The 20,019-nt window shown below is 48.6% G+C and overlaps 1 long non-coding RNA gene across 1 annotated transcript in view; it reads right to left on the reverse strand.

The window, feature by feature from the left end:
* The window catches only part of LOC138512983 (uncharacterized), a 205,865-nt gene extending 186,178 nt beyond the window's left edge, over nucleotides 1–19,687 (reverse strand). The window contains exon 1 of the long non-coding RNA XR_011281649.1: nucleotides 19,607–19,687. This is a non-coding gene — a long non-coding RNA (uncharacterized lncRNA). The remainder of the gene's footprint in view (nucleotides 1–19,606) is intronic.
* Nucleotides 19,688–20,019: the final 332 nt, after the last annotated feature.

Below are 20,019 nucleotides of genomic sequence, written 5' to 3' on the forward strand. Positions count from 1 at the left end.
TTTCTCCCTTGCCCTTCCTTCCCCTTCCTTTTCCATTTTCTTCTTTCTTTCACTGCTTAAGGGGAAAGATGTAATCATATGTATGTGCTGGTCTGTCTCGTGCCGTCTGGAGCCCCTTGGATTCTGGAATGGTACGGGAGAGCTGCTGCCAGTGTGATAATCCTGTTGTGAACTGACTGTTACCCCGGCATCCCAGAGATCTCCTCCTTTGTCCCAATAAACCTCATTTTACCTATACTCCTGACCAGTCTGGTGTGTGAATCCGGCCGCAACATCCCACGTGACATGTGCTTCTAGTTTCACCCTGATGTGTCCAGGGGACCATCCGGTTTTATTCTATCATTGTTTATTGTCACCAAATCTACAGGCTTTGCACTCTACAGCACAGTTAAATATTCTCCCTATACCATCTTTTCTCAAGCCAAAGCTTCTCACGCATAATATAAAAGAACTAGGTAACAGATATTAACTTCAAGTACATGGTTTAAAAACTTGCGAAGAAAGTGCTTTCCATTAAATGTTCTTTTCCTGAACATGGGGCCGATTCATGGAACAAATGTGGGCCAAAATTCGTGGCGCATGCTTGAAAAAGCAACTGCACGCTTGTGATTCATGGAAGGCCGTGCGCGTGTTTTCCCCTGGATGTGCGTCAAATGCGCACAGCGAAAGCGCACAACGTTAGCTCACACACCAAAAAGGGGGTGGAACACGGGGTGTAACACGTGCAATGGGGAACAACACGTGAAAATAAGGGCATAACTGGGGAAGTACTGCTGGGAAGTACATGGAATGCCCACACGCACGCGAACTGCACGTATTCATGGAATCGAATAGGGGAAACCCGTGCATGGCAAAAGACACGCACGGGCCTAAACACATCCGCCACACGAAGGCAGGCAGTAGCGTCCCCGCACCTTATAAAAGTGCACGCAAACAACAAACACGTATATACAGCTACGATGAATGTCCCATTTCTCACAGCACTGATCATGGGACACCGCAGGAGCATTTCTTTTGCCCAGGACCAGCCAAATTGGGATGCCTGATGACCAGGTCTATGGCAGGTATAGGTTTCCACCTCATATCATCCTAGACCTGGTCCAGGAGTGGGAGGATGACCTCACATCACACACCTTGTGCTCCCAAGCACTGAGCCCCTTGGAAAGGGTGCTCAATGTACTGCATTTCTTGGCCACTGGGTCATTTCAGTGGACCACTGCCATAGTGGGGGGGTCTCACAGCCCACACAGTCACGCTGCCTACACCAGGTGTTGGCAATCATGACTGTGCGACCCTCAGTCCGCAGGCACATATACATGCCCAGAACACCCACAGAAAGGCAAGCCATGGTCCAGGACTTTTACAGGGGGCCACACTACCCCAAAGTGCTCGGTGCCCTAGATTGCACCAATGTGGCCCTGCGTCCACCTAGGGCCACAGAGAATATCCACCGCAACCGCAAGCACTGGCATTCCATCAATGTGCAGGTTGTATGCGATGCACAGGGGATCATCACCTCCGTCTATGCTAACTATCCTATGTCCATCCATGACAGTTTCATGTGCAGAATGTCCGCCCTGAGCCGGGACCTGGAAGCTGGGAAGCATGGCGACACATGGCTCATTGATGAGTACAAATGCCTGTGCACATGCATGCATGTCACACACAGACAAATACACAAACCAAACTAATGACAACCATTATCACCTCCCCAGTGACGCCAATACGGAACACCATCACCCCGCCCCTGGTAAGATACAACGCAGCCCATATTGCAACCTGGCCCATAGTGGAGGGCACATTTGAAGTGCTCAAGTCATACTTCTGGTCCCTTGACAGCTCTGGCGGGCAGCTACTGTATGCACCTCCTGTAGTGTGCAGGATCATTGTGACAGCATGTGTCCTGCACAATGTTGCAAGATGGCGGGGCGTACCGGTGGACATGGTGGTGCCCCCACATCCCCAAACACACGCACAAGCGCTGCGCATCTGAGGGGAAAGGGCACGTGGAGGCTGCACAACTGAGGCGGCCCTCACCTTTTGTGGCCTCCCAACCATGGCACAGATGTACTGGTACCAATGGGAGGTGCACACAACAATTGTCCTGGGCACCTTGGGTGGGGGGGCAAGGAACGTGATGCAAGCAGCACCCCTGTGCTCCTGCAAGGCTGCCTTTGGCCCCTTGGGAAAAATGACGGGTCACGCAACGCTCAGGCATCCCAAAATAGCAAGAAAAAGAGATATGTGACTCCTGTAGCCCATGTGCATGTAAAAAAACGCACGCAGCACGCTGTAGCAGCCAGGAACACAAAAAATGTGTACGTGGTCAACACGCAGGCTAGTATGATTGAAAAAAAGGGGCACGCGACAAACAGAGACACCCACAGTGGGAGAAATAGCGTGCGCGACTCACCGTCTGCCGTGCGTGTAGAAGAAGAACACGTAGGCAACACCCCTGCCAAAAGAAGTACGCACTGTAGCCGCTGTGAAGTAATTGCGTGAGAACCCCAATGTCTGGTAAACACACGCACCGCTCTCCACGAAAAGCACGTACAGAGCAATGGAAAACCACATGGGACCTTTAACCCGTGCTGAGGGAAACGCCTGTGCATGTTACGTCTCATACGCGCTTACTCGTTAAGGGCCTTTCCTCGAAATACACGCTGACGTGCTGTTTTTTCACGTGCCAAATCACTCCGTATCAAGCTGGCCACGCGACTACACACGGAAGACCACACTCCTGCCCAGAAGGCCGAATTACTGCCCGCCAGAGCCCCGAGCAGCCTCCCACGAGCCATCTGCTGCTGCCTGCCTGCCTGCTGTATTTGGTGCCTGCACATCTGCCATCTGCAGGGGTCCAGTTGCTGTGACCACCCCTGCTGGAACAGAGGACTCCAGACTGGTGTTCCATCACTCCACAGCCCAGCCCCAGGACCCAGTTGCCCACCCACACCTGCCTCAGGGGTTTCCATGTCTGACGCAACACCATCCGGCACCAATGGCAACCCCCAAGCAGAGAGGCAGAGGGCTACCAGCTTCAGTGAAAAGGAAGTTGGTATCCTGGTGAAGCAAGTTCTGGGGAATTATGATGCCCTCTCCACACCAGCGTGCGCTGACAAAGAAGGACGGAAGAGGATCTGGAAGGACATAGTGGGTGCCATCAACGCGGAGGGGGTGGCACCCCGTGACATCAAACACGTCCAGAAGTGCTAGGAGGACTGCAAGTCCCGGACCCTCAAGAAGGCCCGGCGCCTCTTGGAGGCATCGGATGCAGTGGGGTGCCGGATCCAGCTTAGCACCCAGCAGATGAGGGTCCTAGAGCGCATTCTCCCAGTGCTTCACCACCAGATCCTCAGGATGCAGGCCAGTCTGGAGTCGAGCAGTAAATGCCCATGTATACACGTTTATAACGGTGCATGTTGCAGTGTGGTGGTAGTTAGCTACTCGGCTGCATGTGTTACATGGGTCATGTATGGATGTTTGTGTGCAGGGACATGATGGTGCTGCATGTGATTCCAGTCAGGCGTGACCCACATGGATGGTGTATGTGTTACAATGCATCATGCGGAGCAGCATGTGGAATGCACACATGTATGCATGCCTGTGTCCGTACTTTGACATGTTTGTGGTGTGATAGATGTGTGCTGCTGTCATGGACATGCATGACACATGTCCGTGACGATGTGTTGAATCACTGATACAGCCTAGTCATCCTTGTATCCACTGTGTCTGGGGGTATACAGGGCCAGATGCATGACCCTCTGGTGATGTGTGTGCATGTGATCACCATGTCCCATGATGCATGTGAGTTTCAGCCCACCATTGGATGTTATTACGGTGCCTTGGACATGGATGCGAATGTTTGTTGCATGTGCCATGCCTGTTTCTGCATGTGTGTTGCCTGCACTGACCCATGTGTTGTGGAGGGACATGATGGAAGTGACGTTGACAGTGCCACTCATGTTCTATTGCCTCCTGTGTAGGGGACTATTGTACAGTACCCTGATGCTTGTGTTCAATGTCTCCCTTTACACAGCGGCGAGTGAAGAAAAGGGCCAAGACAGCGCAGGGATGCCTCCACCAGCCGGCGACGCAAGGCCCACTACGGCTGCAGCGGAAGGGGCGGGTGAGCCCCCACAGGGGCTTTCGACGGCGGAAGACAGTGTGGAGCCATCCAGGTTGGTGGTGTGTGCAGAGGAGGAGGAGGCCGCTACTGAGCCGCACATGGGGCCTGGTGGGGGTGGTATCACTGGTGCAAGTGGTGCAGTCCAGTGTCAGGGGCAGGAAGCAGCACAGGTCACCGTGGAGGGGCCTGTGCATGTCACTGTCCCTGACACTGTGACTGCATCACCATGCACCAGCAGGGATGCCCCGTCCCAGGCACGCCCGCAGGTAGGGGGGGAGGTCCACGTCATCTGGCACTCCTCTACCTGCAGACGAGGGGACCCGTGACAGGATTGAGTCCGTCCTGATTGGGGTCGCGTTGCGCACACATGATATTCGTGATGACATGCGTGGTTCCTGGGGGGACCACGCATGTCATCACAAAGAGCTGTGTGGCAACGTGCCGCAGTTGGGAGGGATGATGGTTGGGGGTTTCCTCCATGTGTCGGCCAGTCTTGAGACCCTCTCCTCCTCTGTGCACACTATACGCCAGTCATTCTGCGTGCCGTCTTCCGGCCCAGATGCCACCAGGGCCCCCTGTGGACCTGCCCCAAACAATGCAGCCAGCCTGCTGGAGATCCCATCCCTGCCACATGCGGGAGTCGGAGGTCCAGCAGGGGTGGCCACCCCACCAACTGGACCCCGGCAGATTGAAGATGTGCAAGCATCATCGGGCAGGGCACGTGCACGACGGTGCCGGGGGATTCCATCAGCCCGGAGGCCGACGTGGTGGCAGAGGCAGGTGCGTCGGAGGCAGCAGCAGGTTCAGCGTGGGAGGCATCATGGCATCATGGCTCGGGGCCATCAACACCTCGGGGCAGGCATCGGCCGAGGGGCAGGAGGACCCCGGACTGGGAGTGTCTTCCGTGTGGCAGCGGTTGGGCCAGAAGATAGATGCAGAGAGGCGGCATGTGGAGAAGGCACGGCTCAGGATGGTCAGTGTGGAGAAATCCATGCACCGGGCTTTGAGGCGGGTGGAGGGCCTCGAGGAAACTCACAGGGAGTTGAGGGATTCCATGGCTGCATCCCTGCAAGACCTCGAGGCCAGGGAACAGGCCGCCTCCGGAACATCGACGTGGAGTTCGATGATGCCCTGGCCCGGAACATCAAACAGTGAGCCGTGGGACTAGCCCGCCGCCTTTGTAAATAGTTTTGTAGTTGTAGGTTTCCTTTATTTATTTGTTTCCTTTGGGGCGCATGGACTATGCCCCGCCTTTTTGTAAATAGTTATTTATTAGGTAGGTTTTTTCTTAGGTTTCCTTTGGATTGTTGGGCTCATGGACCCTTTATTTTTACATTGTATATAGTTATGGACCTGATTTTGCTATTTTATTTTTACCATGGAGGAATGTTTTTTTTTTTACTTTGGGTTTCGTTTTATGGACGGACACTTTGGAGGCATTTTTATTTTGATTGTATTGATTTCAGCATTCATATTTTTAGTTTTATTTTGGACATCCTTTTATTTATTATTTTTTTCTTGACTAATTTCGTTTCCGTCATACAGTTGTGTATATAATACAGTTTTCTTTTTTATGTCATTTGTGTGGTCTTCTCTCATCGGTTTCGTGCATGTCACAATGTGGGTTTTCTCAGTCATGTGTCACCGTTGTGTGGGTCTGACGGACTTGTATTCATGCGCATACTGGTTATTTGGGATCTATCATGGCATGGGGATTTCAATGTGGAGTGGATGGAATGCTTGGTTCGCTGTTTGGACTGGGGTGGCGTGGGGTGGTATTTGGGTGGCCATAAGGACCATGGATCTGGATTGTGATGACGTGTTGGGTGGGGGGTATGAGTCGGGGCCTGCTGGCAGGTGCCCGTCAATGGTGGGTGGGGTGGTGGTCATGACTCAGGGCCTGCTGGCAGGTGCCTGTCAATGGTGGGTGGGGTGGGGGTCATGAGTCTGGGCCAGCAGGCAGGTGCCCGTCAACGGGGTTGGAGACATGAGTCGGGGCTCCCAAGTGCATGGTGCCATGTGGCCTGCCTGCGGGGCATGGTATGGGGTGATGTGCCGCCTGCGGGGCATGGCCAGGGGTGTAGGGTGGTCCCCTGTGGTGTGGGCTGCCTGCGGGGCATGGGGATGGGGGGCACTCCCGGGAGGGCACACACTGCCAAATCACGTGTGAAACTCCCCACGCACCCCCGGAATACACGTACCACACTCGCGCCAGTGAAATTGCGTGTAAAACTCCCCACGCACTCCCGGAATACACATACCAAGGTCGCGCCAGCGAAATCGCGTGTGAAACTCCCAGCGCACCCCCGGAATACACGTAACCCGCTTGCGCCAGCGGAATCTCGTGTAAAACTCCCTGCCCACCCCCGTAATACACATACCACGCTCGCACCAGCGAAATCGCATGTGAAAGAGTCCACGCGCACCCCTGGAATATGCGCAGGCAGCCCATCCACCTTCCCCATGCCCCGCAGGCATCCCATCCACCCTCCCCATGCCCCACAGGAAGCACCACCATGACCATGCCCCACAGGCAGCCCATCCACCCCACCCATGCCCCACAGGCAGCCCATCCACCCTCCTCATGCCCTGCAGGCAGCCCATCCACCATGACCATGACCCGCAGGCAGCCCATCACCCCAGTCCATGACCCGCAGGCAGCCCGTCACCCCAGTCCACGACCCACAGGCAGCCCATCCACCCTCCCCATGCCCCGCAGGCAGCCCATCCACCATGACCATGACCCACAGGCAGCCATCCACCCTCCCAATGCCCCCCAGGCAGCCCACACCACAGGGGGGACTTTTTCCACGCATTTTACCTGACGCGAGCAGGGTACACGTATTGGGAGAGGTGCGCTGGGAGTTTTACACGCGATTGGCCTGGTGCGAGCGGGGTCCAAGTATTCCGGGGGTGCGTGCAGGGTTTCACACGCGATTGCCCTGGCACGAGCGGGGTACGTGTATTCTGGGGGTGCGCATGGAGTTTTACACACGATTTCGCTGGCGCAAGCGGGGTACGTGTATTCCGAGGGGTGCGCAGGGAGTTTTACATGCGATTGGCCTGGTGCGAGCGGGGTACGTGTTTTTTGGGAGTGCGCATGGAGTTTTACACGCGATTTCGCTGGTGCAAGCAGGGTACGTGTATTCTGAGGGGTGCGCGGGGAGTTTTACACGTGATTTCGCTGGCGCGAGCGGGGTACGCATATTCTGAGAGGTGCCTGGGGAATTTTCCACACGTTTTTGTGGTTCGGGGGCTGTATGCTGGTCCACTGGCCTTTGCGCCATGTACTGGATTTGGGCAATGTTTTTGGCGCACAGGGCGGGGTTGGGGGCGTAATTGGCGCTGGTGCAGGGTCGCTGTGCCACTCTGCGCCACGGATGATTATGGATGTAAGTATCCATGAATACGCTGTGCGCTGAAATGTGTTTTGTCGCACGCGCACTCTGTGCGCCAGGCGGGTGCGCCACTTGTGCGCTAAATTCTATGAATTACCCCCTTAATGTGTTTGCAGGTATTATATTTCACTCAATATGCCCAATGAGTGCCATACAGTGTACTGTCTTTGTGCTTTTCTCTATATATACTATAAATCATACTGTGAGCTGTGCTGTACGTACACAGTATATTGTACTATACAATATAAACTACTCCAAGCTCAGCTGCATTGATGTTGTATATTATACATTGATATACTGTATAGAGAACTGTAAAAATATACTGTATATGTACCGCATACAATATAGTATACATCTGCATACTTGCCAACCCTACCGATTTAGGTGGTAGGATATCACTTTTTAAACAGTCCTACCGCCTAGCGATTTAGTGGCAACAAACACTGATTCTTTTTTGTTGGCCTGGTTTTAGTAGCCTGTTCAGCCATGGTTGCAGGTTGCACAAGTACACAGAATCCGAGGAACGTTCTTCAGTGGGGATGTGTCCAAGCTCCAGCTTTTATAATGGTGTGCTCTTACTGGCAGCAGTATTCAGACCAGTGTGCCAGTGCAACCTCCCCAGACTCTCAGAGGCGCCCGTGAGATCCGCTCCAGCACTTCAGGATATCAACAGCCACATGGTTCACAGTACCTCAGCTCCCCGGTGCCAGTCATCTACATGCTGGAGCGAGCCGCTGAAGCAATGACGAGCCACTCCTCTGAATTAGTTCTGGCAGCTGTGTGCTTGCGCAAGAAGCCGAGGGGAAACCACACCTTTCAGTCCCGCCCTGCGCGAGTCTCGCCACTTCCACCCACCTGCAAGTGCAATATGCTGTTTCTTCAGCGTAGCTGCACAACGCAGCGCCCCTCTCTATGGCACCTGCTACATACTTGTCAGCCCTACCGATTTAGGTGGTAGGATACCGCTTTTTAAGCAGTCGTACCGCCTACCGATTTAGTGGCAACAAATACCGTTTTTTTTCAATATTTTTGAAACTTTAAGATTCCTACAGATTTTTGGTCACATAATGTTGGCATGTATGCATCTAGTATTCTGACTATAGATTATTAAGTATATTGCATTGTTGGTTTATTTTGTGTACAGAAAATGTATACAGATGGTAATCAACAGTTTGCTACAATATCAATCACCATATTAACAATATATTTTACACCATATTAAAACTGTATTGTAAAAGGATTATATACTATTCTGGATTTATACTTTATAGTATACTATACAATATTGAATTCTATATTTTATAATAAATATTATATTATAGGCAGTTATATATGTGTGTATATATAACGCCACAGTCGAGGAGTTTAAAAAATAAAGTATTTATTCTATTAGTTGTAAAAATGTAAACATTCTTCGTGATCCCAAATTATGTTTGCGAGAGAGTCCGAAAGCTTGGCGTATTTTGCTACGATCCATTAGCTTGTTCATAATAACCACCCACACGTGAATGACAACAACATATACACACAAGATAATAGAAAGTGAAATGGGATTCCGAAATACAAGAAACTTGTCAGCCATTTTACATTGGGAAATGAGTAATCTTGTAGCAAAGCTCCCCGTCTGTCAGTTACATATGGAACTGCCCCGTTGTATTGTTATTTCAAACTCTATGCATTTATGTAGACATAATGATAGACTTGGCCGCAAATATAGTGCCCACTAGAATTCTACCAGCTCAATTATAGCATCATAGGTATCCTTCAATAAAGTGCATGCTGCAATATTAGCAGCATAATTACAGCAACATAGATATTAATGGGCAAAATGCCCAGTGATGGCTAAGAAGACATCTGTCCCTAACCTAGTAGCATTGTTGACTAGATAGAGGGCCTAGTGCTAAACGGAATGATGGCAATCCTGGCCACACAGCAGCAATAGATACAGTGTATAGTGTAATAAGTGTCCAGTGCAATGCCAGCAGCCCAGTTATGACAACATTGATGTCAATAAATAAAGCTCCCAGTCCAGTTCTAGCAGCATAATTGATTCTGGCAACCCAGTTCCAGCAACGGCGTTCTAGTAGATTCTATGGCAATGAATAAAGTGGCAAGTTCAATCCTAGCAGGCCAGCATTTATAGCATACATTGCAAATAGTTGAAATACTCAGTGTCCAGTGCAATTCCAACAGCACAGTTATGGTAACATTAACGTTAGCAAATAACGTGCCCAGTGCAGTTCTAGCAGCATAGTTGATTTTAGCAGCTCAGTTATAACAGCACCGTTCTAGCAACATATAAGGCAATAAATAAAGTGCCAAGTGAGATCATAGCAGGCCAGCTTTCACAGCATACATTACAAATGCTTAAAGTACTCAGTGCTCGACAGAAAAATGTCAATCCCTGAAATACAACTAGGGCTGTATGTACAGCAGTGAATACTAAATCTCTAAAATTGGCAATCCAACATGTAAAATGCCATGTGCAATATATACAGCTTCATGTTGTATGCAGACCTATGTCCGTAGTGTGCAATGACTAAACCTAGGGCTGTCCATATGTGTGCTACTATGATCCAGAGCAAATAGGTTGGCCCTATAACTGACAGTCAATCCCGCAATATTCTACAGCTATTCATCTTTCCGCCATCTAATCAAGATAAGGTGGAGATAAAGGCATACTTATAAATATATATTATATGTGTGTGTACTGTAGGGCACAACCTGTTATACTATGTATGGTATAGGTTACTCGTTCTTCTCCTAGCATTGCTATCCTCTCCGATCCATTCACTTCTCCCATAATACCCCTTTTTAAGTAATTAATTTCCATTATTCAGTCCCTAGCCACAGAATGTTCTCTCTGTCTTAATACTATGGGAGATCTCCATTATCTACCGTCCTACCCCTATCACATCAAAAAGCATTTCTTCACCTTGTATCATGTCTTTTCCATTGCATTATAAAGCTCAGATTTGAGCATACAGGGGAAGGCTGAACAGAACCTCCCTGTCGCCAGTAAAACAGCAAGGCAAGACATTGTTGTGATATTTTCCTTCCAAAATAGGTTTCTTGCAGTTTTGTTAGCCCACATTTTCTCCAGTTTTCACATTAATATCTATCTCAGTAGTGCTGGTTAACGGGGCCCCAGACAACATACTCTTTTAATTACCTCTTACCATCTCGTTGACTAAGCTGGATTGCACCATTAGTAGCCAACTTATTTTCTCATGGGTAACCAAGGTTGGTTGGTTTCTATATTACACAATTGCCTCTCTAACACAGACCTAGGGGCAACAAGTAAGAAACCGATGCCAAACACTATGCTCCACTGTCACTTTTAACATGTCAAATCTGCTAAATCACCGTGTTTATTTTAAACCAAAAATGTGGGTGAAATTATAATTGGCATATGCGTTTGTACCATTCTCTAAACCAAACTGCTAGCCTTTTAAATGCACAGGAAAATCGAAATTGCACATCACTACATATGTAAATTGACTTTGTTCATTGACCAGTTTGATTATTTCTTGAAGTGAAATCTGTATACAGTATTGTGATCTGTATTTTTCCTAGTCACTTGCGTGATTTATTTGTGTAACAAGATGTTTCATTGTGAGCCACAAAGAAGGTGGCATCTGTAGTTTTAGTGTGATCTCTATTACCTATCTTACAAATAAATGCAAATATATTTCCTATACCCTGGCCTGGTTCTTGGCTCACTGTGGACACAGTGGGTTAGGGGCAGATTTGTGTGACTCCATATGAGTCTTCAGTAAGGCCAGCGCTAAAAATAAAACATAAGCAAGTATTGCCGGGCTCCCTTATTGGGGGTGGGAAGGAATTTCCCAGGTTACGTGTGGTCTCAATATAACACGATAGTAGTAACATTATGGCAGTGCCTGAAAAATTCCCGTCCCATGCCTACACAAAAGCCAAAATATCCCAGGTTATTTGTGGTCTCAATATAACGCGATAGTAGTAACATTATGACAGTGCCTGAAAAATTCCCGACCCATGCCTACACAAAAGCCAAAACTGTTGGCTTTGCCAATGCATGTTTACTTCTGCGCCTGCACACTGCAGTACAAGAATGCACAGAATCCATCAGGTCTAGGTGAGGTATTTGATTCATGCTCCCGGATGTACAATAGCTTTGATCTCCTTTCAGAACCCAGAACCAACCATCCCTGGAGGTGTAGTAGCTCTGATCTTTCCGGAGTAGGTCCTTGCCTCTATCATTCCTACGCAGACCTACTCCTCCTTTGAATGCCTGGTCTGCAGGTTCGCTATCTCTCCTGCTCTCTCTCTGACTGTGGCCACCATTTACAGGCCACCTGGCCAGGTGGCCCTCTTCCTCTCAGAGTGGGAGGACCTCTCCTCTTCTCTCTTTGCCTCTACCTCTCAACTCCTCCTCCTTGGAGACCTCAACATCCATATGGATGCTTCTAATCCGTCCTCTTGGCTCTTCCGCAACCTCTGCAACACTTTCTCTCTTTACATTCTACCCTCTGGTCCGACACACTCTGCTGGGCACTCCTTGGATGTTCTCATCTCCTCAGAAACCCCCTCTCTAACCCTCTCACCACTCCTCTCTCTTGGACTGACCACTTTCTGCTTTCCTCTCACCTGAAGCTCTCAGTCCCCCAGGTAAAGCCAACCCCAACACTGCCACTTACCTTCTCAGTCATCTGACCCATGAAGCATGTGCCAATGGAGGCCTTTTCCGCTACTTTCTCTGCTGCTTCTACACCTGCGGCTGACTCATACTGACACAGCCCTCTCTAACCTGCATCTTTCGATCTCCAACACTCTGGATGTCCTTGCACCTGTCATGAGAATCCGCATGTAGCCTACCTCCAAGTGTCGCTCTTGCTATGACTCTGATTTTGCCACACTGAAATGCAAGTGTAGGGTGGCTGAGAGGAAGTGGAGGGAATCTGGCTCATACTCTGACAAACTGGCCTGCAACCTGCTCCAAAGGCAATACGGACTCTCTGTCCTGTCCATGAAGAGAGCCCACATCCAAGCCTGCATCTCTGTGGCCTCTAACAGCATGGTCAAACTATTTAAAACCTGTAAGGAACTGTCCAATCCTTCTGCATTCTCCACCTCTCCTGTTCCCTCTCAGGCCCTCTGCATGGATATGGCTTCTCATTTCACCACTAAAACTCAGGTCATCCTGTCCCCTCTTTCCTCCTCCTTTCGCTACACTTCTCTTGGCCCCTCTCTGGCCACCTCTCCCTCTCCTCTTCCTTTCCCCTGTTTCTCTGTGGCCCCTACTGATGATGTTTCTAGACAAGTCTGATCTATTTATTTATTGTTATTTATTTATTGAGCGCTTATACAAGTAAATTGTGTTTCAAAGCGCCCACAGGGCAACAGAAAGGGGACATGGATAGAAAACAATTAATAAGTTGTTAGATTTGGGTCTTTCTCCAGACCAAAAGGGAACTCTACCTTCATATTCTCCGTTTGCGGTCCCTGACATTGGCATTAGATAATTAGGGGTAACCATAACCAAGGTGGTATTGCAGATGTTTGATAGCAATTACCCACGAGTGCTCCAACGGGTGAAAGAGGATTTGGGAAGGGGGACTCTGCCCCATATCTCATGGCTAGCCAGGGTGGCCACAATTAACATGGTGATCCTTCCAAGAGTACTCTACACCTTCCAAGATCTCCCAGGCTCATTCTTTGTGGCATTGAACAAAGTGGTCATGAGATTTTTAGGTTGTAATAAAACCCATAGAGTGGCACTACGTACTTTAATGTCACTGAGAGGTGGGAGCGGGGTGGGCCTTTCAAAATTTTTAAAATATTATGTAGCTGCACAGTTACTGGTATTACGAGAATGGTTTACAGGAGATATTTCGAAACCTTGGGTGAGGATGGATAGGGCAGTGGCGGGTTGTCCATTGGAGGGGGTTCTTTGGCTGCATAGACAGGATAGGCCCAAGAACATGCAGCTCCGTCAAGTTCTGTCTGTGGTTTGTGATGTATGGGACCGACTATTAGAAAAAGGATCTCTATCCACATGCCTGTCTCTGTTTACACCACTTTCTGGGAATCCACAATTTCAACCAGGGATGATATACTGAGTGTTTAGGCATTGGCGAAAGGTGGGGTGTGCAAAGGTGCGAGATATGATGCAGGGAACTGATATTTGTATGTTTGAAGAATGGAAACAGCTGGTGGCTCTGTCTGAGAAAGAAAGATTGGAGTACTGTCAAATCAGACATTGGATAGATAGTTTAGGGGGAAAAGCAGTAGTAGGGAGAGAGCTTACAGTCTTTGAAAAATGTATTACCACACATTTGGGTAACAAGCAAATGGTGTTGAAACTATATTCAATTTTGATGTAAGGAGAGTTGGGACAGGTTTGAGGCTACATGCGCAGGTGGGAAAAGACTTTAGGGATGGACCTCCCAAAGGAGCATTGGGAAAATTAATGGGGAAATATCCCCAAACTGACAAGGTCAATTCAGGTTAGGGAAACATGGTATAAAATAATGGTTCCGTGGCATTATACCGCAGAGAGGTTGCATAAAATGTTTCCTGCATCCAACGAAGATTGCTGGAGGGGATGCGAATGAATGGGGACTATAGGCATATCTGGTGGGAGTGTCAGATACTCAGGAAATTCTGGAAAGAAGTCATACCCCAGATAATGACAATGGTAACCCCTGAGGTGAATTTGTTTAATTTAAAAATGCCAATAAAAATACATTAAAAAAGATAAAGACAAACCTACTACGCCTTGTAAGCATTTAGGGCATGCAAGTGTAGAGAGAGGAAGAGGGTGAGGGGGTAAGTGCTGGAGTGCCGTGAGTGAGCAGCAGGTGTAAGTGCCTAGAGTAGGAAGTGAGCAATCATCTATAAAGAATAAATGGCCAAGTGCATGCCTACAGTTGCGAAGGCAAGTAAGTGCCATGGCAAATGCTGTGTTTGGGCAGAGGCTGAAGGCGATTGAGTGTGGGAGGACAGGACCCCAAGGACACATTTAGTCCAAGTAGGTGTTCCCCTGCTCCTCTAGCACCATCTAGGGCCACATTGATACTCTCGCTCCAGCCTCGGCTGATTTCTGCAATCACTCATTTGCCACTGGAATTTTCTCCTCTCTCCTCAAGCACTCTCTTGTGCACCCCCTCTTGAAAAAGCCTTCTGCCGATCCGTCCTGTCCAGGAAACTACCGTGCAATCTCTATCGCTCCTTTCCTGGGCAAAATCCTGGAAAAGCTGGCCATCTCCCAGCTTACACTCAACACTGAATCTGTTGGTTGTCTCCATGACCATCAATCTGGCTTCCAAGCAGCCAGAGGCACGGAAACTGCTCTCCTGAACACTCGTGAAGATCTGCTCTCTAATGTTGATTCTAGCCATTCATCTGTCCCCCTTCTCATTGATCTTTCCTCTGCTTTTGACACGGTCAATCATGCCATCCTGATCAATCGTCTCTGTGAGAACCTGGGCATCATGGATCAGGCCCTGGCCTGATTGACCTCCTTCCTCCTGGACCGACCCACCCAGGTCCAACTTGGGTCCTTTCTCTCCAGCAGCTCTCTTTCCACATGTGGGGTTCCCCAGGGCTTTAACCGCGCACCCTGGCTCTTCAATGTCTATTTGGCCTATCTCGACATTCTCCTCTAACATTCAGTGTTATGCAGTTGACACTCACCACTCCCTCAGGCTCCCCTCAGCCTCTTCTCCTCTCTCACTCATTCCTGACTATCTATCCACGATTCAGGAATGGTGTATCTCTGATGAATTCTGCCTTAATAGCCCTTTCCCTCTCTCACTCTGGCAGCCCTCCTTGGGCCCTCTTCCTTTGCCTTTCTGTGAGGCAAAAGACCTTGGTGTCATCTTCGACTCCACTCTCTCCTTCTCTCCTCACATCATGCACCTTGCCAAGAAGGCCCACTACCAGCTGCACCTCCTCAGAGGTATGTCACCTTCCCTCACTATCCCCCAGAAGATTATTTTCTCCAGAACCTTGGTTCTCTCTAGTCTGGACTACTGCAACAGCCTCTTTCTCAATCTGCCTTCCTCTACTCTCCGCCCATTGCAGCTAATCCAGAACAGGACTGCTAGACTTGTCCTTGGCCTTTGGCCCAGGGACCGTATCTCTCCAGCCAGAAATCTCTGCACTGGCTACCAGTGGCTGCAAGGATCAATTTCAAGACCCTCTGCATCATCCACAAGGCTTTCTGGGGCTGAGGCCCACACTTTATCCAACTCTCTCTTCCTAAACACCTTCCGTCTCGTGCCCTTGCTCAGCCACTTCCATCTCTCTGAGGGTCAAACACTTCTCCAGGCAGAGAGTGGGGGTAGATCTCTCTCCTCTGCAGGTGCCTCCATCTGGAATGGCCTCCCTGCCCCTCTCAAACTTGAGCCAGACCACCTGAAGTTCCGGAAGCAGCTCAACACCTTCATTTTCGCTTCTACTTTCTCTCTCTCTCCCCTTCTGACCGACCTGTCTGCTGAACTGACTGGTTGCCTGGCTACCCTCAGAGTCACACCGGTGCCAGGCTTCCCATGACCAGTAGCCCCTGCACTGCCTCCGGGCCGACCGTGCACCTAGGGGCTGTATCGGGAACTCTACAGTCCCCTGCCTCCTTGCACTTAACCAGAGCCGTGCTGCCCGGGCTGCACCTACTCACAGCATTGGTGCCCTGCCTGCACTTCCCCCTCCCCTCCCCTTGGCACTTCTCCTCTCCTCCCACCCCCCTGCACTTTTACATGTCAAACCTGCACGATCTGAATGACACAAGTCCTAGTAAGAACGTTTGTTTTGTCCTCCTCTACCTTCCCTCCTTTGTCTTGTCACGCCTAGAAACACTCGTGTACAAGCGCGTTATAAATGACTTATCACATCATATCAAGACCAACCTACAGATGACAGCCATGCAACCCCTTTATATTTCTTGTTGCAGAAGTCTTACCTACACCGCATGTGTGTTGCAAGGGCTCTGCAGAGTGTCCTGTAAGCACAACACTCTTGGTTCAGGACACAGTGGCTAACTGAGTACACGACTTGGAAGTGGTCCAGTGTTCAGGCAGACCAAAAAATAAGCAGGAATCACGAATGGGGAGAGGACGAAAAAGCCCCCAGCTCTTTAACTATAACGGTGCCTGCAAATTACTATGCTTGTAGATGATAATATAAAAACATCAAGATTTGATGGGAAATATCCATTAACTTGTGTCATGAACTAAAGAGCAACTCCCTTTGGAATGTATGACATTCTACTGATGGACCTCCATTATGACATCATGCGAGAACTCGGCTGCCTCACTTCAGAACTGAACCAAACAAGGCCCAGAACATGACTCATGAACATTTCAAAATAAGAAGACCTTTATGGATGATGCTAGATTAGGTTCTGGAGTGGAGTGCATTGGTCTATTAGCATTAATATATGGGGAGGGGGTTTGTGTTGTCTATGTGGTTGTTTTGTGTGGTCTTACTTGTTTGTTGTCATTTGTTTGATACATCTGGCTTTGTTTTAGGTTAGTCCTAAGTTTCATATGTTGGAATACAGAGTTATGGTTTGGAATTGTGTTTTATTTTGTTTTCCACTGTTATGTATTTTTCAATTCAATGACCTAGGATGTTAATTCTGTTGTTTATTGTAACTTGTTGGAAATGAGAAATAAAGAGTTTAAAAAAAAAAAGAAGAAGAAAAAAATCCCAAACTAGCAGTGATGTATGGTATCAGTTCCCTTTCCCAAAACCACTTGCGGCAGGGATATAGTGAGACTATGCAAGAATGGATATGGTGTAATTGGACCGAGGGCAAAATACAGTGAAACTTTGCAACATAAAGATGACCCTATCAAATAGCCACATATTTTCTATAGTCACCTATTCCAGAGTCAGTTTTATATTAATGGTGCCACCCACAGACGCACTCCTAGTGCCAGAACAGTGCATTTGGAGAAGTCCCCCATAAACCGAGGATTCAAGGCATTAACTTTACTGACTCGTGTCACTATAAATCACAGACCTGGTACACAAACATAAACAGATAATGAACTGTAAATAATGTGTCCCAAACAGGTATAATGGACACTGAAAAAGGCACACGTGTGCAATGCGTAGTTCTTTAATGTGTAAGCTGATATAGAATAACTGGCATGTTGGTGCTCCAAGGTTGATTCAATCTCTAGAAGAATTGAGTTGGGGGACCTGTAATAGGAAGAGATAAACTTCCCTAATGGGATAGACCAGGGAATGGCACCCTGTGAGAGGGTAATATGACATGAGCCCTTGTTTTCTGACCCGGCCTGGGCTAAGGGAATACACATCCCTCGCTGCATAGGGAGGGCCGCTGCACCTGCAGATACTATCAATGTTAAACAGGAGATGGGCTATGCCCTGAGTCCTACTCCACAGACACAGGCACCAAGGTGGATTTTTCAGGGGGGGCCTCTTTATTTATAAAAACACATTTCTTATTAAAGATTCCTACCATTATGCCTTTCTAGTTTTCCACCAGTGTGAGTTCCTTGTAAAGGGATGTGCCCTGTCAGCCCACCCATCCCTAGAGTGGTTGAGAGTGGGACCCATAGGGTGGAACTGATGGAACACACCCCTGACCTACACCTGGCACCACCCCTGGGCAGCCTATGGCATGCTGCTGCTTCACTCACCTGGCTCACGCCAGGGTACCCCTTCTTTCTGTAACTCCTCCTCCTTATCTAAACCTTGCTAATCCCCTACATAATTCCTAACATGCACTATATATACATGCCTATAACCATATGAATTTATAATCTGTGAAACTACCCTCCCACATAACTATAAATATAACTCACATATAAACATACATTTAAACATACAATACCATATAGAACATATTATATTGCATAGGAGTGGCTGGTGCAGTCTATTGGTGGTTCAAGTCTTCTCCGATGGAAATAGGCATGCAGCATGGGCCCACAGTAAGGACGCTAGGGTACCCCACACATGAAGCCTGGCCGGAAATGCTTTCTTTATGCCCTTTAGAGAACTGTCTTTTTCCTTCCACTCTCTTCCCCTTCTAAATGTTTTTTCTTTGCAATGTTTTATTCTGGGATCCATGCTCCCTTGTCTAGCCCATTCTTGGGCAGGGAGCTCTGTCTCTTTCTCTTTTCTTCACATTCCAAGGTGGGCTGGATAAATCAGTCCAGGCGAATCTAAATAAAACACATGCACACTAAAAAAAAATGTTTTATTTATACACCCGTCCTTATTTCTAGATTTACCTTAGGTGGCAAACACGTATCCCTACCAAGCTGGGCCAAATGTGGCCCTCGGGCTACAGAAAGGGGTCGGGTCGCACAGCTTGAACACCTGGACTATTGTGGGAACTAGGGGTGCAAATGAGTGTGGAACGCGAAGGGCAATGTAAGGGTCCTGTGTATAAACCAGTAAAGTGCCTTCACGTGGAGTGCATGATGGAAACAAACTTCAGGGTCTTCCTTTAGCTAAAAAACAAATGTGTGATGAACACAGTACAATAATATGGAGCCACAAATGGATAAATTGCACACAAGGTAGACACTCAACTCAATGGTGAATATTAAAAACTCTCTGTACACCTGGTAACATTGCAAATGGAAGGCACCGCGCCCAGGAGAATTAGATTCAGGTGTAACTAGTCTCCAATAAATAAATATAAATACCCTATTCTTAAATACTTAAAAAGGAATGGTTAACATTCATATTTAAGCAGCATACCCCAAGCCGCAGGGCCATTACCGAGTCAGGTAATGCAGCTGGGCCCATAGATAGAAGCAGGAACAAAGCGAGGGCCTTAACGAAGGCCCGGGGCATTACCTGACTCGGAAATGGCATTGCGGTGAGGGGCATATTGCAACTAGTACCCCGGCCCGCAAGACCGGGGTACTAATAGCAATCCTTTCTGTTCCGAAACGCTGCAGTGTTTCGGAACAGAAGAAAAAAATGTCAACGGAAATGGCCGCTGCGAAAGGGAAAACCAGCGCGTTCGCCCCCGAAAAGGAGAAATACAAAGGTAAGTGGGGTTGGGAGGGGAGGGAGGGGATTGTATATAGGGGAGGGGGGAGGGAAAAAAAAATACCTGAATCTCCGGCAGGGGACCATGGCAGCCTCCAACCGTGCGGAGGCCGGAGCGGGGATTCCCCTGCTTCGAGCCTCCTCATTGGCTGAGGGGATGCCATGCCCCCCTCCGGGAAAAAAGGAGTGGAATCACATCCGAGGGATTCCCGGCCGGGTAAATCCCCATCGAGGGCCAATCAGAATGGTTGTTACATTCTGGTTGATCCTCGCCGGGTCCTAATATAGATGGAACCCCTTGGATAGGGGTGCTAGCAATTGACTACAACAGAACAAACAAGCCATATAGTAAATTAACAATGTTTACCCGTAACATGCTGAGTGAACAGAAAACAGTTGATTTCTGTTATCTCTACTTAAGTCCCTTGCGATGTATGCTCAGTCCTCAGCAAGCAATATGCAATAAAAAAAATGTAC

Source organism: Ambystoma mexicanum, chromosome 12, assembly GCF_040938575.1.
Source record: "Ambystoma mexicanum isolate Mex_15411 chromosome 12, UKY_AmexF1_1, whole genome shotgun sequence".
In the NCBI taxonomy this organism is placed as follows: Eukaryota; Metazoa; Chordata; class Amphibia; order Caudata; family Ambystomatidae; genus Ambystoma; species Ambystoma mexicanum.